The sequence below is a fragment of the Acartia tonsa genome, chromosome 3 (assembly GCF_053477335.1).
Source record: "Acartia tonsa isolate MP-2025a chromosome 3, ASM5347733v1, whole genome shotgun sequence".
Taxonomy (NCBI): domain Eukaryota; kingdom Metazoa; phylum Arthropoda; class Copepoda; order Calanoida; family Acartiidae; genus Acartia; species Acartia tonsa.
Genome location: NC_137262.1, coordinates 16,365,522 through 16,386,162, shown reverse-complemented (window position 1 = coordinate 16,386,162; position 20,641 = coordinate 16,365,522). Strand labels below are relative to the sequence as shown.

At 31.6% G+C, this 20,641-nt stretch overlaps 1 protein-coding gene across 2 annotated transcripts in view; it reads left to right on the top strand.

Moving 5' to 3' along the window:
• The first annotated feature begins 375 nt into the window (after nt 1-375).
• Nucleotides 376-20,641, top strand: part of LOC145313466 (protein O-linked-mannose beta-1,2-N-acetylglucosaminyltransferase 1-like) — a 91,746-nt gene continuing 71,480 nt past the window's right edge. For both annotated transcript variants that reach the window (XM_080152898.1, XM_080152897.1), the window contains exon 1: nt 376-533. The gene's annotated coding sequence lies outside the window, so the exon portion shown is untranslated. The remainder of the gene's footprint in view (nt 534-20,641) is intronic.

Below are 20,641 nucleotides of genomic sequence, written 5' to 3'. Positions count from 1 at the left end.
TTTTTTTTAGAAGAGTAGTTCTAATGCACATGAGTAAGAAGATTCACGGGCCGGGGTGGAAAAAAACTTAAAAAGGGGAAGGTAGGGTCTTTCTCGTCGTCGGACGTATATAGTTGACTTGAATTAAAGTACAAAGATTTTACTCTGACAGGCAACGTATATAAGTCAAGTAGGAGAAAGAGGGAGAGTTAATGGGGGAGTCTAAGCAACGGAGAACCGCAAGAGTGAAAAAAGGGGAAAAGAGTTGGTAATAAAAATAACAAAGGGACGGGCTATAAACGAAGATTCTTAAATATTGAAAGAAGAGTTGCATGCGCGCGCGTGTGTGTGTGTGTGTCGGAATATTTTATTATTAGATGGTCAGTTCTTCAGTAGTTTGTTGAATTTCAAGTGGTGCCTATGACACGCGCGTGTAGTGTGTGTTTACGCGCATATGTGAGACTTTTTAGTGATTATGGTTTCATAAAAATAACCGATATGATACGTGACTTCCGTTTAATTATTATTAGTTGTCTATTGTTTTAATCAACAAAGTAAGTTTCTTTTTTTATTTTTATTTACTAAATATTTATTATCTTTAATCTTAGAATTTTTCATTTTGTGTCTGCGGAAAGCTGTCTATAATCCGATATAATCAATAACTATTGGATGCTTTTTTAACAATGTAAAAGCAATAAAACATTGATTGTTTTAGCTGATTTCCGAATTGATTAAGCTTCATACTTAAAAATGTTTTTATGATATCATAATTTCAAATTATGACCTAAGGAAATGCAAAAAAATTCATTTATTATATTCAAGTAAAAACTATCAAAAACTATACAAATATATAAATACTATATGATGTTTGTTTAATTTGTTACATGCAATATTTGATTTATTACAGAATAATAATAGTATTTTATCTGAGTAACAAACCCACTTATGTTAACAAGTATAACACCATTCATATAAACGTAGCTGACAAAATGGCAAACTAAATTTAAACCATAATAATGAAATACAAACAATTTTAAAGGGTATGATAAACTTTGATAAAGTTTAATTCAATTTAGGGTTGTTTTATTGCAGGTATCCGGCCGGATGTCTGGACAACTCCGGATATCCAGAAAATTACGCAAATCTGTTATCCGGATAGTTTTAATATCTGGTATCCGGATAGTTTTAATATCTGGTATCCGGATAGTTTTAATATCTGGTATCCGGATAGTTTTAATATCTGGTATCCGGACATTTTTGATATCCTGTATCAGGCCGGATATCCGGCCCAAGCCTAATTTAAATACAAGAAAATAAGTCAATACTTTAATATTATGCCTAATGATAAAAGGGTACATCTTTTCAAAATTTTTCATCTACAAACCTAGTATCATAAGAGCTAAAAGATCAAGAAATGTTTTAAAAGATTATAGAGTTTCTTTAAAATGAAAATTATGGACGGACATTTGTTTAATGTAGAAATGATTTGCTTTTAATATGAAACCCACTTATGTAAACAATGCCTTGAAGCGAGTGTAAATCATTCCTGAAGGGGCTGGTCAATTGTTTTTTTTTATTATAAAAAATGTACTTTAAAAGATCCTTGTCTTGCAAATATAAATCTACTAATAGTTATATATAGAACGTATCGCTTAGCCTTATAAAAAATATTTCCCTCTGTTAATGTTTGCTTATCATTAGTAATATAAATCCCGCGACAAGTGCATTATATTTTTCAAATGAACAACCTTCACATAAGATAAAATGTAGAAAACCGTTTTGTCTTTTTAAGTTTCTTGATTAATCTAAAGTTGAGAAAAATACAATTTGAAATAAATCTTTTTGGATATTCTTAGATTATTTTTAAAAGAAATTTAAAAAGTAAAATTCAATACTATTGAATATTTATGAATTTACATTGAGCCTTGAAAAGGTTAAAATATTCTGAATTTACAAGAGGTAACCATTTGGAAAAAATATACATTTTTAACATTTTACAGATTCTTACGTCGAAATATTTTTTTATTAAGTTTTACAATCTTAGTAAAGATATTTTATTTCCTTTATTGACAATCGATTAAAGCATCCTAAATTTTCAAACCTATATCGTTACTCTTTAGTTAAACTTAAATACTTTTGATTTAATAAACAAAAAGTTATATTTTTTTCATCTTTTAGGCTAGGGAAATGTTTGGTTCTTTCACACATAGTGCATGTTGATCCCTAATAAACCCCTACCCATTATTTTTTATAGATTGGAAAATAGGGCTTGTATTTTTTTCCTTTGCCTTACCACTGTGGGGCGCCTTTACTTGCGGTGCTCTAACCCAATATAACCTAACCTATACTGAAATCTGTAATAAACAAATGGAAATAAGAGGGGAAATCAATGCTCAACAAGGTTCTTTGTGTGAAAGCAGCAAATATTTGACAATTATTTCTATACCTTGATTTAGAGCTGTATTCAATAACCACTTCTCTTTACTCTTTTATTCCTTTCTTTAATTCTTAATTTTGTAAATATGTATAAACTAGAGTTGGCTCGATATAATTATCTCCCTATTGGCTAGTTTTCTATATGCATATCTATTTCTCAATAAATCTATTTTCCTCACCCGGCATTACTATCTAAAAGAAAGTAAATATTTAATAATTTAAATGATTTTTAAAAGATTTTTTAAATTATATTTTTTTCTTTACATTACCATCACCAAAGGGTTAATGATGATGATTACAATTTTAGTTTAATATTTGAACACACAAAATGTCGCCACAATCGAATTCTTTTAAAACATAGTTTTCTTAAATTTATCATATTATAAATTTAAATTTTCTTTTTTATGATTAGAAATTAAATACATCAATATAAGGTAAATAGCAACATGAAATGAAAAAAATGAATTTATTTTTAATAAAGTAAAATAATGGGTCTTATCGTTCTGGGCAATGAGAGTTTATTATGGATTATTGGAGCACTATGAGTTTTAATCATATATTCCTTGGAAAACTTGAGCTCGTTTATAGACATTTATTTCCTATATAGATCTGACATGGATCTTGAGGCATTTAAGCAGGCCGTTTTGTACATGTTAAAAATTGGAAGATTTCATTAAATAAAAGTAATCGCAAATATACTTAGTAAATGAAGGAATGCATGAATTAACCAACAATAATTTTGCTTATCATAACACAAATCAAACAAACCAAACAAAATAAAAATTATTTTATTCAACCACTCAAACATGAAATTCCTATAAAGCAAGAAATTTGACTTCCGTTTTGCATAAAGAACATAATAATAACAAGGATGAAAATATCATCAAAACAAAGGTCAACGAAATTAAACAGAGGCGTTTTACAAAGGCTGAGAAACGGCCAATTAGAATATTCTTTAACAATCTGGTATAATTTGCTGAAGATGCTTTATTTTGACGTTCTTCTTCTCTTTTTAATCTTACTTAAATAACCAAATCGCAAAAATAAAATTTAGCGATGCTTCACCTTAAAGGTAATACCTAATTGTTTGATTATTGACAAAACATGCCTATATTATCGATTTATATTATTGTTGATTTCACTAAAACACTTTAAAAATATTTTTTCCCTTTTTCTAGCACCAGCAAAGAGGAGATCTGACCTTAATAAGCATAAAACAATTTATTTTAGTTCGGTTAGGGTCCTGATGCCTCCAAATTATTCATAAAAATATTCCCATCACCGCTGTAGAAAATCTTCGCATTTCTAAGAATTATATCAAAAATGGTGCATGATTTGTTTATAGATAAGAGTTCTAAATACAACAATTCTTAAGCAGTGCCAGACTATTTATTGTTCTCGAGCAAAAATATCAAAATATATCCTTGAAAATAAATTATAGAAACATCATTTATGCATCTAATTGTAACATTTCCTATGAATAGGTAGAATGTTTGCCTGTCAGTAATTTTGTACCACTCGAACGAGAAAATATTCTTTTTAAGGAAGCTTTTTACTTTCGATCTAAAAAGCATTTTGTATGGATTAGATTAACTTGTAGTTTCATTACAATCTTTTTAAAATATGAAAAATTTTGAAACTTGTTGTCAAAATTAATAAATTTTATTGTATTATGTAACTAACCTTCAGCCAGACCTATCTCATAATAGTAAAATTGTAAAAGTGAAAATCTATTTGAAAATTTAATTGAAAAGAAACTCAATTATGTTTTCTTTAATTGAGAAAATTTGAAAAGAGTTGAAGTTGTCAATAGGTATAATAATTGACCACAAAATTAGCTTCAAATATTGAGAGAAAAAAAACTTTCTTTGAAATAAAAACTAGGGTTCTGTCAAAATTAAATTATTTGTCAATTCTATACTATGAACAAAGTATAATATTTATTTAAGACAATCTCCCTCTGCCCCCCCCCCCAAATTTTAGAAAATTATTTTTGCCTAATTACTTAGAACAACAATTGGTCACATTTATATTGCTTATTAGTGCATTATAATTTTAAATATAACATTTTCTCCTTAACATTTTGTTTATAAAAATTGCAGTGCACATTGGGGCAAATCAACCAAAAAGGGGATTTAATTATTTAGTACCCTTAAAATTCATCTCACAAAAATTTCATTTTATACTTTTTTGTAGGTAATTTAACAACAAACAAATTTGCTTTTATGTTTTTTTTCTGTCATTTGAAAGGAACATGGAGATAAAGGTCATTTTATGAAGGTAGATAGAAAATTACCAGATTAACCCCTCCCGAAAATAGCCCCCCCTTACCCTATCCATCTTTCTATCCATCAATCTATCCATATATCTATCCATCTGTCTATCCATCTATCTATCCATCTATCTATCCATCTATCTATCCATCTATCTATCCATCTATCTATCCATCTATCTATCCATCTATCTATCCATCTATCTATCCATCTATCTATCCATCTATCTATCCATATATCTATCCATCTATCTATTCATCTATCTATCCATCTATCTATCCATCTATCTATCCATATATCTATCCATCTGTCTATCCATCTATCTATCCATCTATCTATCCATCTATCTATCCATCTATCTATCCATCTATCTATCCATCTATCTATCCATCTATCTATCTATCTATCTATCTATCCATCTATCTATCCATCTATCTATCCATCTATCTATCCATCTACCTATCCATCTATCTATCCATCTATCTATCCATCAACTATCTTGAATTTCGTGTTTAAAATGTCTAATTAGGGGTTTTGGTTATCAGAGCAATATGAGAATTTTTTAGTAGCACAGTTACCCTATCACTTGCTTTTGGGGCCCTTTAAAGTGTAACTAGGTTAATTGTAGTCCAATTTTAGTGTTCAAAGTGTCAAATTTTGGGTCATGGAATTCATTTTAGTAGGAGGGGAGGGGATGGTGTAAATGGGGGTGGATGGGGATCCTTATTTTAGCAAGATACAAGTTTCACTTTATTTTTATGTTTAATAAATCCATTATAAATGTGGGCATGATTAACATAAATTTTTATTAACTAATATCTATATTTATAATGATATTATGATTCTTGTTTACTGTTTATATGTACAGTAGCGGCTTCGCCCCTAGTCTCTAGGGGATTTGCCCCAAGAGGTAATTAAACAAGGATGACAACATCCATGAAAGAAGCGAAGCTCTGAAATGGAAGGACAAACGAACATTAACACTTGTGAAGTGTCAGAACTGAATATTAATGCATGTCTATACAAAATTGTAATTAAAACTGATTAAATACATGTTACTGTTTAAGGACATACTGACGTTTTTAGGACTTGATTATAGAGATGCTTCGCTTATAAAAATAGACGTTATTGAAATAGGAATCAGTATTCAAAAAATCAGATGAATAGGATATTTTTTAACATTCAAAACCATTATTTGTTGTCAAAAAAGTAAAAATCAGCTTGCTATAGATGTATGTACGGACTTTCTGGTAACGATTATAGAGTTGCTGTGCTTTCTAAGTCGTACCTAACTGTTGTAGAAATCAGCATGAAAAGTTTAAGATCGATAGGACAATTCTAGCCTGTTTAAGTTAAGTAAAAGAGCTAACTGTACCAGACGTACGGACGGACCGACCCTAATTATAGAAATATGAAAAAATTGATGGGGATTTTTAGTTTTGAAAAAGATCTTTAAACCATCACAGGACCAGTAGATATATTCCCTGAAGAGTACAATTCAATCAGTTTAGTGGATAGCGAGATCTTAAGGGATGAGCGGACAGACAAACAGACATCAAGCTACTTTGTATTATATATTAACACCTAGGGATCTAAGGAACAAAACAATAACCGATTATTATGTACATCCCCAATATTGATACATATTTAATAAATTATATTACAAAATTATTTGTCTGTAGATGACAATTAGTGGTTGAAAGGTTTTGACACTCATCTTAATGAACCCACCAATAAAAAATCAATTAAATTTCCTGAAGTTCTTATGCTAACGAATATAAAAACGTTATTATAAAACTTTGAAGTTTGGGGACTAGTGTAATTAACAGTCCCCTCCCTTTCTAAATAAAACTGCTGACTTTAAACATGAATACCCTGTAACTACATAATTACCAATATAACACTAGTCCCCAAAGTTTTACAGTTGTGTGTTCAAACGTTTTAACTACTAACTTTAATCTACACAAGGGGTAATTTTGTGTATTATCATTGGGGATGTACAACAATTTATTGACCTTTGTCTTATCCCTTTAGATCCCTGATATTTGTAATAATCTATAGAAACGATTATTTAGTTACATTAAAACATCAAACATAAAGAGGTTTAGATTTAGGTTTAGCCCCCCCCCCGCCCCCCCCTCTCCTCCCCATCATTTGGTGCAATAGAACTTGAAAATATTTATTATTAACTTTAATTCTAAGTCAGAATAAATATTTCCCAATATGTCTTTGTTTTTGTGTCTTTTATTTATTTGAATTATATCTTAAGTTTTGACTTTAAAAGCGCATTTAAACGCCTTTTCTTACAAGCTTTTTGTGCACCCACGTTCAGAAAACGGGCTAAAAACCCCTACGGGGGCGCGGGGGGTAAATGAAACCAGTACTGGCGATTAAAATATGTCTTTGGGTAATCAAATATTGTTTTTTTAGCCGGCAACACCCGGCGAAAACATGTTTTTTCTTACTGTCTACTTAAAAGTTGATTAAAAAACAAACAAATAAAAACTAAAATCTTGACTTCAATTATAATTATTTAGGACTAATATCTTCAATTTGTGTTTTTTTCTTTTATACTGTCAAAATATATGTAATGCATGACTCATCAGAAGTTATTTTGTCTAATTACGTTAATTCTAAGAGATTTTATAATACTTTTAAAATTGTTGGTGAAACACAAAAAGTATGCCTTTTTCTGTAAGAAAATTTTTGCATTTCTTGACTTCCATGCATTAGAATGCTTACTTAAAAAGCGTATTTTTACGATTCCTTTGAAATCTGATGCACATTGGGTATGATAATACTCAAAGAATGTTTAAAACTTGATTTGGGGGTGGTGAATTGTTGCCCCTTGTTGCCCCTATGTGCAGTGTGGGAAAATTACTTTTTTTTCTATTCAGTGTTACTTTTGCCACGGGCGTTTTTCTATAGCTAGCAGTAGCACTCGCCTAACAGGGCTTCCTAATTTCACATATATTTACAGAACATAAGTTTATGTGCGTCTTGCAGGGATCGACAGTCGTCAATTTTGAGTGCGGTTGACTGCGGCTTCTTCTTTAAAAAGGTCACATCATCTGAATAAATGACGACACGTTTGATGATGAATATGAAAATGGCTACAGCCATCATTAATTTAAAAATTCGTGGTTTTAAAAAGATATAACAGGCTAAGGCTGCTATTTTTTTATTAACATTGAAAAATTAACTCATTATGGTGGATGGCGAATCGTTATAGAATTTTGTTGGCAGCTATGATTGCCGATCCCTGGACTTTTAATGTAGAGAAACTAATCACTTGACTAAAAACTGAACATTAAAATGTCTGAAACAGTTAGATTTTGTTATGAAAATTGTTTGACTAGGAATTAAAATATACATTTTAAAAATATTTCTGAATTTACTCATGTAATTATTATTTTATTTTAAAATTCAAATATCAAATTAGGCACAGAGAGGTCTGAGTAGTGATTTTATTTATATGTGTAATAACATCCACTCACCAAATCATCAGAACCATATAATATTACAATACAGAGTGAGAGAGGGGACAATAGGCTGTTTATTACACTAGTCCCCAAAGTTTTACAATAACGTTTTCTTATTCGCAGGCTTAACAACTTCGGGGACTTGAGTGAATTTTGATTGGTTGGTTAATTAAGTTTAGTGTTCAAACTACTATTTTCAATCAATTTATCGGCCACTGGTTTATCACTGTAGATCCCATAATACAGCAGCATAATATGTCACAAGCCCCTCGTTTGCTGTGTGGATGTGAATACACACCAGTTTTTGACTTAATTGGAGGAATATTATTAGGTTTATTGAAACCAAACCACACGCATAACCAGAGAGTTAATTGATTTGAAATGGGTGGTTACCCCCCATAAAATATTATTTGTTCATATTAGGACTATTTAATTTGGTTTGCTACCATTTATGTAAATTTTATTTTGGTAATATCATTTAATCCTAAAATCTCAAAATTTATGGGTTTAGCAGCGCAGCTATTTTATGATTTATTTCTGCCAGTCAAACTATTATCTTTTTATTTAGTTTATTGTTGTTGTTGCGCCTCTTATGTTTAGTTTTAAGATTAACCCTCTCCCAATATATCAGCACACTAACATTTAATGTCCATTTAATGATAAATTCAAAGTTTTTATGGGACAAAATAGATGTAATAAGATCATTTATATTCTCTGGATGTCTAAACTACATAAATAAATTAGTTTTTGATATATTGATACGATATATATAGGGAAATATCTTAAACCTTATCTAGAATATTTTTAAGGCAAAACTTTTCTAATCATTGTAGGTGTCAGTCTAATTTTGTATAAGCTTTTTAGCATAGCGTCTCTATAGTTACGTTTGATAGGGTAAGTACGTCTATATTTAAAATCTTAAATAGTAAGCAATTTTAAAACAGAAGATTCTTGAAACGTGACTACTCTATTACTGTTGATTTTCAATTTATCTGTCTTTGGGATTCGATTTTTTTGTATTTTGTCATCCTTGTTTGATGTAATGGGCCATTGAGAATGGGATGAGATATAAAAATGATAATTTGATCAATATTACACATTACATTACCATTTTTATACCTTTATTTAACAAGTTTTGTCTAAAAGGCGTCGGCATTAGAAGCTTCAAAATTGGATGACTTTCTAGTCATGAATTTTTAATGACTCAATTAATTATTTTTATTGTCATATGGATTGGTCTGTAGATCAGTATATCTTTTGTTTTGCAAGAATATTATTAAATAGCTTTCTACCTTTAAACAAATATAAAGAAAAATTGCACTTACTAATTAAAATTCATTAAATAAATCAAAAAACACTAAACACTTAACTAAAAACTTAAGCAAATCAGAAAAACTAAAAATTAAATGACCCAAAATCTTAGGCCTTCCCCAAAATAGTATTTTATTCATTGTGATCTCTGATTCCTGAAACAAACCCAATCTAAAAAAAAAACATTAGTTTTTAGGGTTCATTGTTTTTTATCCTTTCCTCATAAAAGATATGTTAATAGAAAATGTTATTAACTCAATATCATTAAGAATGAATGGAGTCTAAAAGATGCAAATGTACAAATGGGAAATGTATTACTAATGGTTATCATTTAGAGTTACTTAGTTATGTCATTTATATTGCAAAATTTTTTTTATACATTACTTTAGATAGATGTTGATATCATGATAATACTTCAGTACTTACTAGCACCGGCTCCGGCCCTAGAGGCATCTAGGGGCCCTTGGGTTGAGGGAAATTCGACCCCATCTCTTTTAATTGCAGTTTTAAGATAAAGGGCTGATTTCTCTTAGGAGGATGGTGGTACCTGGTAACAGTTTTAAACCTTCCCAGGACCTATGAGAAGCTAACATGTAAAGGAAAACCATATCGGTTCAATGGTTAGTGAGATCATTTGGTACACACACACACAGCAACATATCCTGTTACTCTATTATAAAGATATTTCTAATTAATACATTTACATTTCGTGCCTAATAATAATTTGATATTGTTAGCCTAAGAAAATTTTCAGTTGAACAAAATGTATTATTTTATTATTTATTCTGCTCATGAATTGGCCGATGAAATATTGTGGTGCGCCGATCACTTCAACTGCAAACATATTAGCAAAAAAATTAATGCTGTTTTATGCTTTGTTAATATAAATAGCAACAACATTTCATTAATTCATAAGAAGCAAAGCACATACATAAATTCAAGCTTTCAACAAATTGACGGATGGACATAGTAATCTATAAAACTAAATAATCTATTTTTACATAAACCCAAACAGGTTGTAAATTTTGAAGGGAAATATTCAAAAGAAATTTTAAACTGTTGTGATGTATAGTCCCTTTCTTCCTGACTTGAGAGCAATGTATGTATTTTGTATATTAGCTTTTAGTTCTTGTGTCAACCGTTTCGGAGCAAGACCTTTGCTCTGCAACTCGGCACGAACCCAAAAGTGAATACTTGCTATTATATTTAATATTATTATTGTATGTTTAACTTGTCTTGAATTAATACACTTTATTAGAATATTTAGTTGTTTGTTCTTGCTATTACTACACGTCATTTTGGCGCAGTAGTGTAGTACGAATCTATAGCTCAGATTTTCTTTTAATTGTATTATTTCTTTGCTTTTGGTTTTTGTTCAGGATGTTTGCAGTGACCAGGATGGACATTGCTGAGTGGAGGAAGATGTCTCAGGAGGAGAAGGATGTGTATATGGTTGTGTATAAGGATGTGTATATGGTTCATGCGATTAATGCTCTTAGGACTAAAATTGATAATGTGGCGGTGGAGTTGGGTGGGCGTATAGCGCCCCTGGAGACTAGCATTCAAGAGTTGACGGATAATGTTACTACTAGTGCTGCGGTTACTGGACTGGCTACTCGTATGGACGATTTAGAAGATCGCCTTAATAAGGTGGTGGTGCCTAGTGTTGATAATGATATCAAAACCGAGAATGTGACGGTTGTTGATGAGTTTATGACTGGCCAGCAGCAAATTTTGGATAGAATTGCCCAGCAGAATAGTTTGAATACCCAGCAGAATAGTTTGAATAACTCTATGCCTTGGCAGAGGACGGCTGGAGGATCTGTACCAGAGGAGAAGCCTAAATTGTTTGCTAGTGGTTCTCGAACTATTTTTGGTGGAATGCAAGATCATGAAGATAAGATCGAAGCTCGAACTGCTAATGAAAAATTTTGTTTCCTTGAACAAGAAAGTTTGGTGGTGTTGCCAACACTTTCTATGGACAATTTCAAAGCTCCAATTGCTAATGAAAAATTTTGTTTCCTTGAACAAGAAAGTTTGGTGGTGTTGCCAAACAGGTTAGGGGGGGGAGAGTGTATAGGTGGAGAGGACCAGGTAACAGTCAAGGAGATGGTGAACCAGGTCGAACCTCTGGAGGAGGAGAGACATGTGATGCTGGACCAGGTCGAATTCCTGGACCAGTTATGCTTGAAGAATGGAGAGATGGTGAACCAGGTCGAACCCCTGGTGAAGGAGAGATATGTGATGGTTAAGAACACCATGTCACCATTCTGTCCATTGAAGGACACCACGACACCATCCTGTCTAGTGAAGGACAACATGTGGGTGGAGGACACCAACATAATGTCCAGGGGAAGATATGTGCCGCCCTGGACATGTACTATGTTGGTGGAGGACACCATGAAAGGGGAAAAGGTGCCGCCCTGGACATTGCAGGACAACATGTGGGTGGAGGACACCAACATAATGTCCAGGAAAAGATATGTGCCGCCCTGGACATGTACTATGTTGGTGGAGGACACCATGAAAGGGGAAAAGGTGCCGCCCTGGACATGTATCAGCAGGGAGAGAAGGATAGACATGTGTTGTTAAAAAATACATCCTTTTATAGTTTGTTTTTACAGGGAGACGAGGACAGTTGAGTATTGTTAAAAATTGTTAAAAATGTCTCTCTACAGTTTATTCCTTTCTACAATTTGCAGGGAAGCAAGGATTACATGTATTGTAAACAAGGACAGACGTATATTGTTAGACATGTATTTCTTTCTATAGCTCATTCAGGACAGACGTGTATTGATTAAACGAGTATTTCTTTCTACAATTTGCAGGGAAGAAGGATTTTCTCTACAGTTTTGGATTGTATCAGCAGGATATACATGTACTACGGCGATTTGACGGCGGTGTGGCGGCGATCGATTTTTGTAGTTTTGCAATTAAGATATCTATAATTGAATAAGTTTTGTATCTGATAGATTTGACGGCTTATAAAAATGTATAGAAGTTGTGCTTCTGGAAGTATTTTTATTGAGGAAATAAAACTCATTATTTGTGGAGCAACTTTTTCTATAATGAACGAAAATTTATCTGCTATTGTTATATCCATGTATATTACTGATCTAACTTGGAGATGTTATGTTACAAATCATATAGATTACTTGTGGAGCAACTTTTTCTAGAATGAACGAAAATTTATCTGCTATTGTTATATCCCTGTATATTACTGATCTTACTCGATTTTTTGGGAATGAACGTCAATTTATTTTCCATTGTTGTATCCATTGCTTATCAATGTAGATCTCTGATATTATTCGAATTAGTGGGATAAATGTTAATTTATCTGCCATTGTGGTGTCCATGCACAAGGTTAGAATTTATAACATATAATTTGGAAAGCGCTGACATTGTTTAAATAATAAGGAGAGAAACGAAGCAACTCTATAAAGTTTGTGATGGAAAATAATTTGATTTATGGTAATTATTTGAATTCTGGAAATATAACATTTTGTTAACTATTGAATACGAGTTTATGAGATTATGTTATTATGAAAATCAAAATATATGCATTTATTTTTTTTTTGTTTTGTTACACTGGAATTGGATATTTGGATATATTTATTTTTGTTTCAGACTATTGTGGTGTCTAACAGAGATAAGAATAATAAAAAAAAATTGAAGATGGATTAATTTCAACGAAAATAGGAATACAATTTTGTAAAATTGTTAATGGAAGAAAATTGATTTTATTAAATGTTAAAATCGTGATTTTATGAAAATTGGATAAAAATTTGAAATTAGATACTTTAAAAGGTATTAGAATTTTGATGAAAGGCTGTAAATTGTTTTAAAAGTTGAGTCAGTTATTATGGTTCTAAGTATTTAATTTTAAAACAATTATATTGCGGTTTATGTATAAATAAGAGTAAAGCTACTCTTAAGTTTATATGTATGGAAACAAAATATTTTGAATATGGTTAAAATGTGCTATGAATAATAACGATTGTACTTGCGTGAAGATAGATATGTGATCTTTGATCTGTGGTATATTATTCATAGTACGAAATTTCTATTATAGATAGAACAGAAATTTTGTTTGTTTTGTTTTTGAATTTACGTTGATTTGGATTGATACATACTTGTTATCATGATCAGTAGAATGTGATATTTGATTGGTGGGCGGAATTTTTGTGGATTTAACTAGATTTATTTTAAACAATTAAATGGCGATTTAAGATTGGAATGCATAACTCAGCAAAAATTTTTAATGAAGCAAAAATTGTTATTCAGTATTTGATTATGATGTGAGAAAGAGAGAGAGAGAGAGAGTGAGTGAGAGATATGTGTGTAGAATTGGATTGTACAATGGACATATTATATGTGGATTAATTATGATATGTGTGCAGAATTGAAATGGACATATTATATATATATGAATAAATTATCGGAAATATTTGTATAGTAGGAAATGAATGTTATTGGAAATATTTGTATGGAGAGAAGAGAAAACTTGTTGATGTGTGTACAATGGATATATTATTTATGGATTTAGAGAAAACTTGTTGATGTGTGTACAATGGATATATTATTTATGGATGTTTGTTGAAAATAAAACTTTGTGCAAGTTTTGACAATAGATCTATTATATATAGGATTGTGTAGGGAAGAGATGTCTATTGTGTATATCTATATCCAATGATGGGTGATGCAATATAGATTAATACTAAATGTGTTGTTTAGACTTGGTGGTTAAAAGTGCAAGTTTAGTTTGACTTATATATGACTTCTATTGTAATTGAAACGTTTTCGGATATGATGTATAAAAACAAAGATGACAGCATCCGTAAAAACGAAGCAATGGAATGGCAGGACAAATGGACATCAACACTTGTGTAGTGTCAAAATTAAATAATCAGAATATACGCGTATAAGATTCAATGCAAAATTGTAAGCAAATTTGTTTGTAATAAACAAGGAAGACAACATTAATAAAAGCGAAGTATTGAATGGTAGGACAAACGAACATCAACACTTGCATAGTGTCAGAACTGAATAATTTTTGTAAAAAACAAGGAAGACAACATTAACCAAAGCGAAGCATTGAATGGTAGGACAAACGAACATCAACACTTGTATAGTGTCAAAACTGAGAAAATAAGTGTATAAGAGTCGATGTAAAATTGTAAGTAAATTTGTTAAAAAAGAACTGATTGATACAGATTGATGTTTTACTTACATTTTATGAACTTGCTTATAGAGTGGCTTCGCTTGTAAACCGCTTAACACGTAGCACATCTACTTGTCGTTGGGTAGGTGATAGGTTTAAATCTCGGTCTGACACTGAGTCATAACTAACAAAGTTAAAAATGGTTCTCACTGCTACTATATCAGATACTTGAAGTAAATGAAGTAAATAGTTAGAAGTAAATAGTTAGAGTGAGGGAATGCCTTGGGCTAAAACAGGCGCAATTCAATACCATGCACAGTTAAAATTTCTCGAAAAAGGTTGTGCATCTCAGAGTGTTGGTTGTCTGAAGGGTGATTGGATGCTTGACACTGTAATCATAAAATATTGTACTTTGTTGTCCCAGAAATCAATATACATCAAAACAATCAGATAAATAGATCATATGAAATTATTGACACCGCAATCATAAAGTATTGTGCTTTGTTGTCCCAGGAATCAATATACACCGAATCAATCGGATAATTAGATCATATAAAATTATTGGATAATTAGATATTTTAACTGTTTCGATTATAATGTTGAATTTTGTTGTTCCCGGAATTAGTATACAATCGGATAATTAGATCATATAGAAATTTGTGGTCAAATCAACATGTTTACAAATGGAAGTACGGACGTCATAGAAATGATTATAGTGTTGCTACGTTTTCTAAATTGTACCTATCTGCTGCAGAAATCACCATGTAAAGTTCGAAATACAAAAAGTAGATAGATGTAAAGTATGGATGGGCGGACCGAATCTAATTATAGAAAAAAACAAATATATCAATAACACAGGGTGGTGAATCAAAATGGTCGTATGGATGGGCGGACCAAACCTAATTATAGGAGAAGCAATTATATAAATAACACAGGGTGGTGAATCAAATTGCACTCAAACTTGAAATTGAAACATTATGTGTTGCTCAATTTTGGATGAATCAAATTAAAGTGAATAGATGTGGGCGGATTTCAATCTATTTAAAAACTTGGAATATAATGAACGTATTGCGAAAGTTTTGGTGGACCAGAATAAAATGGAAGAATATTGAGGGGCGGATTGAAATCTACTAAAACTTGGAATTATAATGGATGTGTTAAGTTTTTGTTTAAGCTTAAATTTTATTAAGGACACTCGATATAGAATAGTATATATTGCGATTTAGTGATGTTGATTCAGCAAAATTATTTATGAAGCTTAGAATTTCATGAAGCAAAATTGTTATAATGCATTAGATATTTGAGTGGAGCTGTCTCTCTTCATGGAGAAGGGGGGTGGGCAATAATTTGGCAAGGAAAGTTTGCACTGTCTCTCGGAGTTGGTATGCGCAAGATGGGGTGGTGCAGAGAGGTAGCAGCAATGATGAGCAGGAGTTGGGCGTTGTATGCGCAAAAGTTGAGCTGCGCAAGAAAGTGCTCTCAGATTGGTCGAAAAGAGGAGTAGTTGTGGTGGTTGAGATACAGTATTACCTGTTGATCGGCCGCAAGAGAAGTAGTTGGTGGTGACTGAAATATAGTTTTGAATTTGGCCATTGTTTTGTGTTGACATTGGTATTATTTGTAGGTGAGTGATTTGTTTTGTTTTATGATATAGTTAAAAGGTGTGAGAGAGAGTGGAGGCTGGTATATGATACACTTTGCTCTGACCGATTATATGTTGAATTGTTGGTGGAGAGAGAGTGGAGGCTGGTACAGGATACACTATGGTACATGACCGATTATATGTTGAATTTTATCGATATTAAAGGAGCATTATTTATGATTGTTTAGTAATTGGGTCAGTAATATTGTGAAACATGCTATTGCTGCTGTAGAATCTGTTTATAGATTAGATGTGAAGTCTGTTGAAGTTCAGAATGCTAAACAGGAAGCTAAACAATAATGCGGTCAAGAAGCTTGGAGTATCACCAGGAAGGTAGATATTAAGTTCAAGGTTCCTGTATTCTCTGGCAACTATAAGGAGATTTAGTGATCATGAAAAGTACCTGAAGCTAACAACTGAGTGCTTGCACAAAACTCCAAAGGAAGCCTGTGCTGGATTGACAACATATTTGGAATGTATGGAGCTGCTGGAGTTTATGGATTTACTAATATTCTGTCTATTGTGCAACAGAATATGTTTCCTCATGATGTACTAGAGCTGATGATGTTACAGATTAAATACTTGCAAACAATGATTGATGAAGCTATCTTTGAGCTTGAATATGATATCTTGCAAACAATGATTGATGAAGCTATCTTTGAGCTTGAATATGATATCTCTATATATGGGAAGACTATTACTGATCTTGGCAAGAAGAGTCTTAAATCAACCAGTAGTGGCAAATCATATGCAACTAATGATAGTACTGGTGATAGTGATGATCATAATCCTACTGAAGCAAGTCAATCTGTTGGTACTGGTGATAGTGATAATCATAATCCTACTGAAGCAAGTCAATCTGTTGATACTGTTGTTGCAACCCTTTCTCAACCTGTTATAAGTACTCCAATCAACAGTCCAACTGCTGCCAAGGAGAAGAAAAGTAATTTAGATTTATAGATTGCTAGATTTATAATAACTGTTGAAAAGTTTTGAAGACTTGGAGGTGTTAAATTTAAGCATTTAAGCAACAGTTGTGGATAATAAGACGTCGGAGAGTAGTTTTGAAGCTTAATTTGAAAATTGAGGATTCGTATGTCAAGGATAATGAAATAACATTGAGTTAAATGAAATATGTTGATATTGTAACATTTTGAACAGATGTGCACAGTGTGCCAGAATAACGTAAATAAATGCACAGTGAGTCAGGTAGATACAAAGAGCTAAACGAATTATGTTGATATTTATTTTGAACAGATGTGCACAGTGTGTCAGGATGATGCAAATAAATGCACAGTGAGTCAGGTAGCTACAAAGAGATGTATTTACAGTTGTCAAAATGAGAAGTATTTAGTTGATAGATAATAATAAACAGAGATATACACCATGGGCTAGAAGCTATTGTGAAGTTGTGCAGAATTTTAAAATAGCATGCATTGTATCTTAAATATATTTATGACTGATAAAACGGATATTTGTAAGTTGTTAATACAGTGGGCAGTCAAAGTATAATGCTGGTTAGTGAAATTTTAGCTGTTCTAAAGAAGGCGGGGCTTAAAGATGATGTGGCTGTTGTAGATTTGACTGCCAGGTTGGATATCTTACTTGTCAATAGCTGGTGTTTTTGTCGATAGTTAGTATTGAAAAACGAAATGGATCAGATTTCGAATCAATCTATGGCGAAGGTTTTGGTTGCTTTTGTTCGGCTGCAGTTTTCTCTGTGTTTGTTGTTTCTGTTCATTGTTTTCAATGTTATCATTAATTGGAGTGTCGACAGTAGCATCATTGTTATAACGAAAATCATTGGCAGTTTCTGTATTTTGAATGACATGTCGATTTTTGGATTCTAACAGAGATGTTAATAGCAGTTATTGTGGTTGTCATTATTAGGCTTAAGTCATGCCTGACTATGCAATAGATATAATCTCCTGGATGATAAATGTGAACAGCAGTTCTGATTTTTGACCTGAGACCTCAAACATTTGGCAGGTTTGGCTACTAGAATGGTTGAGTTAGATGCTCGGTTGGCTAACCTGCAGGATCAGCAACGTATTTTGAATCAGGAAAGGGTGAATTTTGGGAAGTAGCTAGAGTCGATGCTAGAAAGGATTCGATTCCAATTTTTTTGAAGAGATTGGAGGCTTCTTGTGGTGGAGGTGAATGGCTGTTGTGTTGTTTGAGAAAATCACAGTTGCTAAGTGGAAACCAGTTTATAACTAAGTTTATAACTAAGCTAAGGTCAACTGGTATGGTTATATCGTTTGTGGTGTTGTAGCATTGGTATGGTTATGTCATTTGTGAGATGATTGATGGATTGATGGATAATGATGGATTGATGGATATGAATGATACTACTATTATCAAGAAAAATTTGGCAAAAGAAAATGAATATTATGATCAATGATTATGAATAATTATAGTTTTATGTGTGTTAATTCATATTTTATTTTATTTTATGTATTAAATATTTGTTGAGGCAGTAGTAGTCTCGAAAAGGTTCAAAATTAATGTTTTATATTAATGCTCTATAATGCCATGTTTTAAATCTGATGGTTATATGTTAATCAGTGTTTTTTTTATATCATGCATTTATAATAACTATGTTAATCAATGTTTTGTATGTTAATCAATGCATTATATGTTAATCAATGCATTTTCAGTGATTATATATTAATCAATGTTTTTTTTAAAAAAAAAAAATATTAAAAAGAAAAAAAAAAAAAAAAAAACACATAAAGAAAAAAGGAATATATATAAAAAAAAAAAAAACACAAAAGAGTTCTAAGGAACCAAAATAATAAAAAAAAATGTATATGAAGTGTTTAAAGATCTGGAAATAAAATAAAAAAAAATAAAATAAAAATATGGCAGGTGTCATACCAGATCAATTATTATCTATTTAATAAGCATTCAATGCTACTTATAATATATATATGTCAATTAACATGTAATAAACATATTGTTATATTCAATCTGAAATATTACAGTTTTGAAATCCATGTTCATGTTAAAGCCAGGGAGAAATGTGATGTATAGTCCCTTTCTTCCTGACTTGAGAGCAATGTATGTATTTTGTATATTAGCTTTTAGTTCTTGTGTCAACCGTTTCGGAGCAAGACCTTTGCTCTGCAACTCGGCACGAACCCAAAAGTGAATACTTGCTATTATATTTAATATTATTATTGTATGTTTAACTTGTCTTGAATTAATACACTTTATTAGAATATTTAGTTGTTTGTTCTTGCTATTACTACACGTCACTGTCTAGTAGAAAAATTGTGTTTTAGAGTAGATTGTCTTTGTTCAGGAAAATCTTCACCAAAAAAATAGCCTTCTAATTGCGATCAAGTGGATGTGTTTACACACTAATATCGCTTTAGGGCTAACACGGAAATTTGTAATTGTTGATCAATACAAATTATACATTATACACAAATTATAATTTATAATGCGAGAGATAAATTGTTTTGATAAGCAGTTAAGTTTCTATGGATTAAATTAATTTTCAATCAGTGCAGTGATGGAAATCAAAATCCGTTTAGGATTTCAGCACCAATTTTCTGACCACATATCACAATAAAAAAAATTGTGTAAATTCGAAATTTTGGCTCAGATTTATCTATAATACAAAGTAGCTTGATGTCTGTCCGTCCATCCGTCCGTCTGTCCGTCCGTCTGAAGCTTAAGATCTCGGTAACCACTGAACCGATTGGATTCTACTCTTCAGGGTATATACCTATCGGTCCTGTGGTGGTTTTAAGCTATTTTCTTGGGGGATGGAACACCACCAAATATGAAAATTTACCCCCACCCAAAAAAATAATTTTCTTGAGAACACATTAGACTATGAGCAGCACCAGTAGTAATTTTCTTGAGAACAAATTAGACTATAGTTTTTACGAATTTTGCGAATTCGTTATTTAAACGAGAAAATGTTTTCCTGCTGGGTAGGTGCAAAAATTTGCGATCCGTTCGGCTGGGTAAGTAATAGAAGATTAATTATACCTCTTGGGGCAAAGCCCCTAGAGGCTAGGGGCGAAGCTGCTAGTCATTTTAAAAAGAATTAGACCAAATATAAAGATTTAAAAATAATAAACTAATCAAATAATTTAGAAACTTGCAGAAAATATCATATGTTATTGATGCTGAGGCTAGGCTAGACTGTAAGGTATTTTTAACGGTCTTACGACCATTGCCTTAGTTATAGAGTAGCTTCGAAGCTACAAATTTTACTTTACTAACCCTAAAGTAATATATTTAAAAAGTGGTCAATTTGTAATGCCAAAAATGGTAAGATTCTTTGTAAAAATATAATAAATATCTATCAGATAAAAGCAACATATAAAATATAAATTGG